We start from the raw sequence: 12,473 nt of genomic DNA, 5'->3' as shown, positions 1-12,473 counted from the left end.
CACAAGCTGCCCTTAGCAGGCATATCTTTCTTGAACAATTTTCCTGGACTTTAGTGTAAAGTCAAGGAAAGTTCCTTCTGGCCCTTTCTGTCCTCTCCCACCCCAAAGTTCCAACCCAGCTGTGAAGTTGCTCTGTTGCTCACACTGAGTAGGGGTCATGTAGGACAGTTCTTAATGACTAACAGGTTTATCAATATGTGTATGCTCATTTCAAAAACCATCTTGCAAAAAGTTCAACTCACAACACCATTGACAAGAGTTTCTCTCTGTAGATCTTTTACTTGAATTGCCACAGAGCAAGTGAAGGGGAAATTAATTGCGATTGCAGAAGCATCATGGGACCAATTCACATCTGACATGAATCAAATTCCACTGAAAGTGTGAGAATATCTCCATGAACACTGGGTATGGCATTTCACAAGGAGCAGAAAGAGCTTTTAGAATTATTTGCCTACATCAGGTAAATCATTTAAAAACTAGGAGATAGTATTGCTTTAGTCAGAAAAAAATGCTTTCTATTGTTATTGTTAAAGAAAATACAGATCAAAAAGGTGAGGGAAAAGCAGAAGGGGTTTTTTACCCATATTAACAAAAGGATACATTTAAAATGAATTTTTTAATTATGTGGGGAAATAATACACTCATGTAGTGGTTGTTAAATATCAGAAATTAAAAGGCAAGCCTGAACTGCAGCCTAGAGTTTTTAGAGCAGTCTCAGAGCTTGGAGAATTCATAAACCAAGCACACCTTCTGACATAACTATAAAATGTGGTATAAAGCCTAGGAAAAAAATAGCCATCTTGAAAGGGTAACAGCACTTTTATGAGAATTTCAACTGCACCATGGCAACATCAAGCCGTCAAAGCAAATGAAGGGCAGTAAAAGTAAAATTAAAAATGATGAAGGGGACACCAGCTTGCTAACAGCTTTCCAAGCTGTAAAGCTTTCAAATATTATCTCTTCATTGGTTTGTTCAATCACACATGCTGGTTACCAAGCTTTATCATATTATGCATCTTTTCCATCACTGCAGACTGCCAGGTTTTGATGGACCTAGAGTGAAAAAATAAAAAAAATCTTTTCCCTCTCAGTGCACACCCCTCCTTCCCCCTTATTGGTTTGCCTCTACTGGTGCATACTGTCTATATGGTGACACCTCTTCGTATAAACCAAAGATACTGAAATTATGAGAGAGTTCAAAGTACTTCTGGCCACCTCAGCTTTCCATTCCTGTCTCCTCCTTGTTTCAGCCATGTGCCCCAGAGCCTGTCCCCACAGCTTTCAAACCCTAGACTAGGTTTGGCTGCTCTCTCAGCTGGGCCATGTGTATCACAGCACCCATGGCTTAGAAGGCCCCTCTAAAAAGGTTTTATCACCTGCAAATAGCAATTTCCTCGTTGGCAACTCATTCATTGTCTCACAGTGAATTTGTTTTAGTGCTCAAGCGCTCAGTTCCTTGAAGCACTCTGAGATAGTTTTCATGCAAGACTCAAATGCAAATGTAGAGTTACTGTGCTGTGTGCATTGAGGTTGAATCTCATATCTGCTCATAGGCCTTGGTAAAGAAGCAAAAGCTCAGTCTCTCTGACCCATTTAATAGCATCTCACAATTAATATTTCTACATTAAAGAGCCACAGCTTTCTGCCTGGGCCTTTGCTCCTGTGATTCCTCTCATTTTTTATTAGCTGCAACATGATTCATGTTTTAATAACTTTCTCATTTAAAAATAGCATTAAATCAGATCATAAACATTGTATATATGTTTCATTGTCATTAAAAAGACCTTATACTGCAAAAAAGGTGTACTTAAAAAGAACATTAATAAAGTTATAAGTAGACGGGGCTTTTTAAATTAAAATCAGTCATTAAAGGACCTCTATCTTTCAAGGCAGAGAATTATCAAAATGTAGATTGCTGAAACTGTAACAAATGACAGTTTCTTTTGGGGCAGAAAGTGCTTGGACACTTTTATATTTAAGTTGTTCATTAGTAGAAAGGACATTGCATGCATGCATGGTTTATTTCAAGCCCAAGATAAAAAGAGCTCTGAAAATGTAACTAATAAATATGAAATATCCTTTTTTTTTAAATTTTGTTTGTTTGTTTCTGGAGAGAAATTTTTTGTTATTTTCTCCAACCAATCAGATCAGTATTATGATCTCCATGGCAGCACATGGATGCAATTCAAAAAGGAACACTGCAGGTCATTACAACTTCATCAAACCCAATGGAGTATAAATGGTCTTTTTTCCTTTTTGGTCCCACAAGGTTATAGCCTGGGAGCCACAAGGTAGAGTAATTGTAGCCGTATAAGAAAATAATACAAAGTAGGACAAAGTTTAGAGTAGGGCTTCTACTCCAGGCCAAACCTTGCTAAACTGAAACTTATTATTTCTTTTCCTTAGGAAAACTTCTTTTTCTGGTGCAAATTAGAAAAATAAAGCAAGCTATCATCTCTACAACGGTTGATACCTTATGCCTATGAAAACGGATTGTTGCTCATCAGTGTCCTGGATCTGGCATTGCTGAGCTAAAGGAGAGATCCAGGTGGACCAGGATCTGCTCCTCCAGGATCACCCTGCCCCAGCAAAACCTGAGAGCACACCTGCTGCACCACTGTCCTGAACACTCCCTACCAGTTAGTCTGAACAAGCCTCTCTGAAACTTCTACAATGAAGCAGAATTACAGCGTGGGCCCAGAGATCTGAAAAGCAATTTCCCTAAACAGGTTACGGAAGTTAATAGAAGTTTGCTTGTATAAACCTATTTGGATGAGAAAAGTAATGAATCTATAATCTATCTAGAGATAAAATTGCACTCACACAGCACAGTACCTCTTGATAGGGACTAATATTCCAGCAAGAGTATTTAACAAATGCTAATGAATGTTTAATAATTCAATGAATGTTTGCAACTCCTGTTCAAAACACATTCAGGGATGTGTTTCTTTCTGGTTTTCCATTGATGCCAAACTAGATAAAATTCAACCACTATTTTTACAGAAGGGTGTTAAAAACTTGTCCAAACATACAAGCATTTACAAAATGTGTATTTTACAACATGTTTCAAGGAAAAAAATATTAATAGATTTGAGATTAAATTGTCTGGATAAGGATAAGAAAGCATGTTTATTCATTACCTTTAGTAATAGAGATTTGCTCTTTTGCAAGTGCCTCAAATATACACAAAAGTGAAATTTATTTTCAGGTTTGGAGAAATCAAACCCATTTTTTGGCTCTTCTGTATGTATGTTAGCTTTATCTTGCTTCACAAAAGAATGTACTCCTTGTGCAGACCAGCAGCTTCCTTTTCTGGACTCTCAGCTGGCATAAGCACTGTTTGCCTGGATAGTTGTCTGTTTTCTAAATCTGCTTAATAGTTTCTAGCATTGAACTGTGCTGCTCAGATAGAATTCACACAAAAGAGGCAATGCAGTTTGGGCTGGTCAGTTTGGTGAAGCTCCTCAATGGTGAAGACTTTTCAGACTTCTTTGTTTGCCTGGAACTTCTCTACTCAGTGTCTGGGTTCATACAAGTAAAGACGACTGGAAGCAACAGACTGTTCAATAAAACATGGGAGAAATATCAATGAGTGGGGAACATCAGCAAAAGTATTGATGAAAAGCTTTGTTGACCATATCGTTATTCATTGGACGTGAGAGTTGACATAGATATCACACTGAGCATAGAAATGAGCATGGGCAGCAGAACAAATAATTAGTGATGACATTTTCTATATTTAAGCATCTTCACCTCAACTATCTGCCAAGAGGAGTGCCTGCTCTGGCACTTTGAGAGGGTAGAAAAAAGCATTTACAGACATAATTCCATCATGCTGCTGGATGCAGGATGGGAGTTCCAGTATCAACAGAAAGGAACTTGAGAAAGGACCTGGTCTGTCACTCGGTGCAGTCACATAGAAAAGGCACCTGCATGAATCTGAAACAAAGATGTTGGCATACCAAAAAAGGGGAGATAATATCCCAAGGATCAGAGATTATATCCACTAATCTCTTGTACTTTTCTTCAAATTTAAGTCATTTTTCTATAATCCTTGAATAAACTTTTGTAGTAGAAGGTGGTAAGCACACTCTAAATGAGTTTCAATCTAGTATTTTAGGCACCCTATTCCATGCCCTGCCAGAAAAAATCTGGAATCAGCAAGGAAAAAATCATCTTTAGAATGTTAGCACTGCACATCTGAAACAGGCTTTGAACTTTTATATTAGACCTCAAGAGATGAAAGTTTTGGTTTTTCTCATTATGCTTTTAGGAAAAATGATCAATTACTTCCCTTCAATCAAGCCCACAGTTCTGTTTGATTTCATTTTCTTATGTTTTTACTTTGTGGTGCCCTGAGACATTTGTTTGATAAAGTGCCCCATAAATTGGGATTTTTACTGCTATTGTCATTGCACTTCTTAGGTCCCAAACTATACACTGTTGCCACACTAACGTTTTAGACTGTCTGATTTTTCATTGCTGAGAAGGATTGATCAGTCTTGTTACTCTTGCTAGGGAGACCGATATATTAACTGAGTAGCCTCTTACAGAGTTCTGTGTTGGACTGGCTGCCTAAGCAGAGCCTTGTTCCTCTTCACACACACCTTTGGATTTAGCTAACAATGCTATAACAACAGTAAACAACAAAAATACAAAGTTCCCCACAATAGTTCTGTTTATTTGGTATTTATTCAGCAAGGAGCCCACCTCATCCAAAAATCCAGTGCCCTCTGTTCCCTTTGGTGGTTGGTCAGTGCCCCTGGGCACTCCATGGCTCATTGCTGTCAGTGCTGCTCACCCGCCCCTCACAGCTGCGCCAACTGGGGATGAGGCTCAGCCCCACCCCAGTGACCACAAACTGTGTGCCTACAATAAATGATCAAGTAGAGTAATTTAAATCAGCATTCACACCAAGCTGAGTTTTGCTTCACTTTTCTTTACTGAATATGATCTCAGTTACAGTGGTTAAGTCCACAGAAATTCAGTTTAAGTCAATGGAGTAATAAATGACTTACTCAAAAGTAACAGATCAGGATGTGCTCATCTCACACATGTATCCAAAATCTGATCTGCTCACCTGACTGATATAAATACATTTAAATACTTTTATTATTGTAGCTCAACTGGGTCTGAAATAAAATTAGTACTGGTGTACTAAATACAATAAGAAACTTGTGATTTTCTACCCTGGCTCCTTTTGGCAAGAACAGATGGATCTGTTTCCATTTTTCATGCCCTTTAATCCCTTGTGCACAAGTTGTCATCATGTTAATAATTTTGCTGTAGCTGCAATATAACTCCTAGCACTTCTGAGGTTTTTTAATCTTGGTTAATGTAGCTCTTCCATACTCTGGAATCTGCTGCAATGGTGGATGCGCCCACAGCTCTCTTTTGCATGAGGTAAGTCAACTTCTCACACCAGGCTGCTCCGACATCTCGAGAGAGAACTGCAGTCTTGCAGACTGCCAGCATGCACAGCCACAGAGGGATACAAGGTTCCAGCAAAAATACAACTTGTTATGCTCAATAAAACCACACTGCCCTATCACACACACTATTCTGTCTTTGCTAGTCACCTCCTTACATGTTTACTAATCAAAAGTATGAAAAATGTCCATAATGTATCAACAACTTGACAGGGAAGGGAACATAGATAGCACTGCATATTACTCTGTATTGAGTTGTCCCATTTCATCCTTAGAGGCACTGGAACACAGCCAGCAAGACAGCCAGGAGGGTCAGATAGAGCCTCTAGTTGCAGTTCAGATTTTCAGAAGCAACTACTATGAGCCAGGTGCTTACAGACAACAACCACCTCTCTCAATAACCTAATGATTTGATATCTCTGCCTATTAAAATATTTTTCCAACTACACAGAAGTTGCCATTTTCATTTTATTTTCAGCTGAGGGATTTGGTACTATTATTACTATTTGGTATCAGTTTAATATGGGCATGTCATGGTTTGACACTGGCCAAACACCAAGCACCCATGAAAGTCACTTGCTCACCTTCCCCTGCCACAGCTGGGCAGAGGAGAGAAAAATTAAACAAAAGGTACATGAGTTAAGGGCCAGGAAAAAAAACACTCCAAGGGCAAAACAGGCTCAAATTAAAAATACTGTTGATAAAATCAGAGGAGGCTAATGAGAAGTAAAATAAGACCTTAAAAACACCAACCCAACTTCCCCCAGCTCCAATCTCTCCTTCCCACTGACAGCACAGGGAGACAGGGCATGGGGGTGTTGGTCAGTTCATCACCAAGATTTTCTTCTGCTGCTCCAGGAGAGGAATCCTTCCCCTGATGAGGCCATGGGGTCCCTCCCATGGGAGACAGCTCTCAGTGAACTTCTCCTGCACGGTTCCAATCTCATGAGCAGCAGCCCTACCACACGTGCTGCAATGGGAATGCCCCCCACAGGCAGACAGTCCTCCCCAAACTGCTGCAACGTGGATCTCTCACTTTCCACAGGGTGCAGTCCTCCAAGGACAGGCTGCTCCAGCCTGGAAGCAGGGCCTTCTCTCCACTGGGTCCCCACTGCCTCACAGCCTCCTCCAGCCACCCACCTGCTCTGGCATGGGCACCTCTCCCAGGGGCTGTGGGTGGATCTCTGCATCCCTGTGGATCCCTCTGGGCTGTGGGTGGATCTCTGCATCCCTGCGGATCCCCACAGGCTGCACGGACACAGTTGCTTCACCATGGTCTGCACAGGGGCTGCAGTGGAACCTCAGCTCCGAAGCACTTCCTGCCACTCCTTCCCCCTGACCTTGGAGTCTCCATGTTGTTTCCCTCACATGTTCTCAGCTCCTCATTGTCTCTGGCTAGGAGAAAGCTGTGTGCCCTTTGTTTTTATTTTCTCCTCAAATATGTTATCACAGAGGCCTTACCAGCCTCTCTAACTGGCCCAGCTTCAGAGCCAGCAGGGATTGGCTCTGCTGGACATGGTGGAAGCTTCCAGCAGCTTCCCACAGGAGCCACCTCTGCAGCCCCCCTGCTGCCAAAAACCAGGCCCTGAAAAACCAACACAGGGCATTGCAACTGTAGTTTGTGTTAAATCAGCATCCTGTGATAATGAAATAATCTCAAAGTAACCATGTTTGCACTTTTCCTCATCTTTGAGTTTAAATATTCTAGAAAGAGCAGTCATCAAATAAAAAGCTTGATAAAAATGCCCGTCCTGCCATGAGGTATCTGCTTCTCAATGTCCTCTTCCCTTACCCATCTCAAAACGCAACTTTCTGCAGAAGAAAGGTTGGATTGTGGTGGTCATCCTCTGATGTTCACCTCTCTGCACCTGGGCTCTTACCATGCATGTCAGAAAAGCAGTCACTGCTTTGGAAGTGGGCAATTGAGTCCTTAACCATCCACATTTTAGTCTTCAACATTTCTCCCTGCAAAAGGAGAAAAACTGAAGCTCTGAACTTGCTGTGAATACCTACACTATTTGATAAGAGACATCTCACCAGTGTATCCTATGATAAATGGGATGATAGATGAGAGGATTTCAGCTGGGGTTAAGCAGAGATAGATCAGGCCCACTGTAACCCAAGTGAAAAATTACTTTCTGTACATGAGCCTCACTGAACTTCTATTTTGACTGCATCTCCAAGAGTGGGACACTTGTTTAATACACAAGTCTCTGAAAGGCTTTGCATCCAAACTAGTAACTAAGCAATTACCTTGTAATCAGAGACAGCGTTGACAATGCAGTCAGGTGGCAGCGTGTAATTACACAGGGTAACATCACATGCAGTATTTTGCTCTACACCTTGCAAACTAAGCGCTGCCATATTTTTTTCTCAAGCTGAATAAGACTCTGGAGATTCTACACAACTGGAAAACATGATTCTCACAGCTTTTTTGTTGACATAAGTGAAATGCCTAGACAGGCCAATAAAAAAAAAAAAAAGGTGGAATATACCTTCTCCACTCTCTTTTATTTAGGATAGTATGAAGTGTCTTAAAGGAAGGGTTTGGAGACCAAGTCATATATCTGTATCTTTCCCCTGGGGCAGATTCTCCAACCACTGCCAGCTGGAAGACCCACACTCTGCACAGGCAAAATTTAGCAATTCATCATGTCAAAGAATAAGGAGAACTTCTCTGACTCTGGGGATCGATCTTAACACCCAAGGGGCACAAGGGCAGGATATAAAGTCTCTGAGTTACTGTTAATGTTGCCTTCTAGTAATAAAGGCCATCCATTCCATCCATTGTTGTTAAAATTCCAAACCTATTGTTCCTTCCGATGAGAAAGTACCCACACTTTTGGGATGTCTGAAAAGTGACCCAATTCATAGGAGTAAAATAAAGGTAAAAAAGGTAAGAACACCACCACCAGCACCAAATATTACAGGCTATCATTTAAAACAGAAAAAAGAAAACCCACAACAACATAAAACACAAACAACTTCCTCATAATTTTAGAATAAATGTTGCACTTCTAATTTCTAGAGTTCTCCAGACAGACAGTTTAAATTGATGGCTTGTTAGTGAGGACTGGCCCCTTTGTGAGATGTTTTCAGAATGATTGATTTACAATAAAGTGGCTCCTGGTGGGTGCACGCAGGTGGAACTGATTCAGATCGATTCCACAGAAGCTGACTAATCAGCTGTTTAAACTGGCAGAGTGCTCAATGACAGAAACAGTGCAGCTATCATTTTCTATCTAAGATTACAAATTAACTTGTTCTGTTTATCCTGTATGCCATCAATATGGAGAAAAGCAGCTGAGAGGGAAGTGGGATTCCAGACTGATGGTATAAACCCTTTCCTGCAGATATGCTCTCGAACATCGACAATAAAGGCACAAAGGGAAATTACATTACATATTAATGAAACCAGTGGAGAGCAACACCAAAAGAGGATGACTTCTTCAATTAATTAACTAGGATGGGAAGTCAACAATATTTTTAAAATGTGACCACAAAAGGATAAATCAATGCCAAAATGGCCAAGAGTAAATATGTACTGTCCCACACACACCATCAGTCTGCTCCTCTCCATGCATTTTATATGCACCCCAGAGGACTAGCATCTTTAGAGACTGGTATTTCCAGAAATGATTAATGCTAGGTAATCAACATTTCAGCCTCTACAGTCATATCCCTGAAAGTGTCATTTTTACAACAAGATGAAAAACTCCATGGGGAACACAATGTATGTGGGTAAGTGAAAGGTGTCAGAGAGAATGTGGGTAAGTGAAAGGAGAACAGATATTCCCTGCCTCCAAGCTGATAACAAAAGCAGGGGTAAAAGGGGAAGGGGGGCTTAGCAAAATAATTTTAACAATCTCTCATTTCTAAAGCTTCCTTCATGTAATATTTCTAGCATTTGAAAAATCTGTGATTTCTTTTTTTTATCATTCTTCCTCATCCCACATAGACCTACTCCGTCTCTTAATTCAATTTAAAGGTGCAGAAAAATACCAAGTATGCCCAAGTTCAAAGGGTAGCTACCCTATTTTTGCCAGCAGGAGATAGAGATGATGGTACTAAAATATGAGGTTTAGTTAAGCTGCCAGAAAAGCTCCTCTTCACTAGCCTGTTAAGGCTTAGATGGAAAAAGAAGTGAGACAGAAAAAAAGTATAGCTCTCTGTAACCATCAGGTCCCTCTCTTTGCAGAGCTTGAATAATTCAGTGATAATTGCTCACAATTTTAAGGACCCTTTTATGTACCTATTAATGATTTGAGAGCACAACCTGGGGTTAAAAACCAAACAAACTCAATCCACCTGACCATCATCAATACCTTTCAAACTGATCCAAACTAAAATGAATCACTGAAAAGTGCTGCACTAACACCAATGCTTACCCTATAGAAATTTAGATTTAGTTACATTAGTAACTTAGATACATCAATCCTTCAAGCATTAAGATGACTGTCAATCTGCTTTAGTATTTGCACACATTTAAGGATTGACACCAAATCAAAAGTCATATTTTATTGTAACTTTGGAGCTGCATGATACATGGTCTCACTGTCATCTGCTTTCCTCTGGCATTGATAACAGAAATCAAAATACTAAGCAGATACTGACATTAAATTTGGTGGCCTAGGAGGTAAATATTTTGACAGATGTACTGCTAAAGCTACTTTTTATTGCTACAGAAAGCAAAGTAAAACTTGACTGTCAGCAATAAAGCAAAACAATATATTGTGTTACTACATGCATGCTAAATGTGAAAAATAGTCAAGCATGTTTTTAACATGAAATAAGTCTATGAAGGGCAATATATTTGTGTCTAAAAAGGAAAAGCAAGACAAAACTCTTGAGCTCTTCAACATCTTACTATAATCAGACAATAAATGCTACTATTTCTCAAGAAAGGAAAGGACTTTAATTTAGAAGAAAATACTTACTAGGTAGGATAATTAGGAAGGCACGTGCAACATTTAGATGTGTCACATTAATTTCTGTGTTCATCTGCTTTTGAGAAGATTAGCCTCTTGACCTTTGCTGTCGTAGCCTTGAAAAGTGTTGAATGCCCAGCATACTGAGGTAAAATTTAGCTGTCTCATTGCTGACTTCCTCATGAGTCCTCAACCCTGACCTGAAGGGATCTTTTCTGCCTCTCCATCTCCAGAGAGGAGAAATAATTCAGTGCTCCTGCACATGTAGGCCCAGCTCTCTCTTGAGCAAGCTGCCAAAGCCAGCTGAGTTATGTGGGCTCGTATTGTGATGTGGGCTTCTCACAGCAAATTGATCTGATCGTACTGAAGTCATTTCGTTTCAGACCTTCAGGTTGATATGCAGTCTCAGAGGTGAGATAAGCTACTTGGCTCTGAACTGCAGAAGACATGTTTCTTCATGATAAGATTGCCAATTCAAAATCAGACACTGCTTGGACAACCAAGCACAGGCATCGAGCATGATCCATCAAACAGAGTTTTGTTCACACATATGTAGTACAGAAACAGAGACACAAACTTTTGATGCCTGAGACAACAAATATAACAATGTACTTTAAACAAAATCTAGTGTAAAATTCAAGGAAACAACTTATCAGCTGACTAAGTAATGTGGGATGATGAGATCATGAGAAGGGAAGAAGAATCCCAAAGCACAACCAGTTCATTCTGGGTTTAGAAAGCAGTAGTGATTCCAGACTGAACAGTGTATATTGCTGCTTTCTGTTTCCTTTCACCATTACATCTTCTCACCATTGTGTCACCCAATTCCCACATTTACTGCAGACCCCTCTCTGAGACTTCCCTAAACTAATTTTTGATTGACCTAAAACATTTGGGAATGTATTTAAATTTTTCACTATGAAAAATCAATTTAAGCCTGAGCAAATTTAAACAAAAATATTAAATCATACGGCTTTTCTTGTTGCAGCTGAAACAACCACAATACACAGGGCATAACCACACAATATCAGAAGTCTTCAACCCATACAGAGTAACACCATACCTCATCAGAAGGCTTCAGGTGTCCACTCAAACAGAGTAACACCATTCCACTTCAGAGAGCCTCAAGCACCTGCTCCTTTTGTCCTTCAGCCCAGGCTTTTATCCCCTGCTGCTGATGCACTGCCCCTGTGTGCCCTCTGTTCCCTTTGGTTGCTCAGTGCCCCTGGGCACTCCATGGCTCATCAGCTCCAATGGGATTCACCTGCTGCTCACAGCTGTGCCCATGGGGGATGAGGCTCAGCCCAGCCCCACCCCAATCACCACAAACTCTGTGCCTACGTTTTCTGGCTGTCAATTCAAAAGAAACTTTGCATTTGAGAAGGCGTCAGCATTAATAACTCTTTTCTATCGGTAATGATAACCTTATAACCAAGTAAATAAACTGTTAAAAATGGGCAGAGTCAGATACATAATCAACCTAAACCTTTAGGATCAAGCCTTGCTCTTATGGGGCATTCAAAATAATTCTGAACTGTTATTTTCAGTGGTCACTTTTCTTTGGTACATATAACTCTTTCAAGGTCCTGGACTGACCAGAGTTCATGACCATGCTCTGTGAGATTCATTTGCATATGAAAAATTGGAGGGAAAAAGGAGAGAGTAAAAAACAGACATAATGAAGACTTGCATAAAATGGTACAAATGGCAGTAACTGATGCAAATTGTTTTACTGTAACATTTAGGGAAAGGTCTGGAAAAGCCAGAATTTTTTAGTACAATATTGATGTCGAGAAATTAAAAGAATCATTGGTATAATTAAAACAAACATTAAAATTTTCACTGGCATGTGGGTTCTTACACAGTAACTGATAATTTATTCAAAATAATTTCTCAATAAAGAAAACATGAAAAGTTCTCCCCAAGCTAGGAAAAAAAGGAGGCCATTCTTGAAACAAAACTGTATGTCAAAGATATATCTTTAGATGTATATATAACTGTTGAACAGTCAGACATGACTGGGTTTTCAGTGCTGCTTTTAATCTTGCAATAGCATATGTACAACTTAATTGCCCACGGGCAAGAACTGAGGGAGTTTTTATTTTATTTCATGAAA

The 12,473-nt window shown here is 40.0% G+C and overlaps 1 long non-coding RNA gene across 1 annotated transcript; it reads right to left on the bottom strand.

Moving 5' to 3' along the window:
- Window positions 1-2,868: 2,868 nt before the first annotated feature.
- Window positions 2,869-11,485, bottom strand: LOC132076503 (uncharacterized). Its single transcript, XR_009418931.1, has 3 exons — window positions 11,421-11,485; window positions 7,310-7,394; window positions 2,869-3,559 (listed from the first exon to the last, which is right to left on the bottom strand). It is a non-coding gene; the product is annotated as an uncharacterized LOC132076503 (long non-coding RNA).
- Between the last annotated feature and the right edge of the window lie 988 nt (window positions 11,486-12,473).

This window comes from Ammospiza nelsoni, chromosome 8 (genome assembly GCF_027579445.1).
Source record: "Ammospiza nelsoni isolate bAmmNel1 chromosome 8, bAmmNel1.pri, whole genome shotgun sequence".
NCBI lineage: Eukaryota > Metazoa > Chordata > Aves > Passeriformes > Passerellidae > Ammospiza > Ammospiza nelsoni.
The sequence above is the reverse complement of the archived record's forward strand: the minus strand, read 5'-3'. Positions and strand labels throughout refer to the sequence as shown.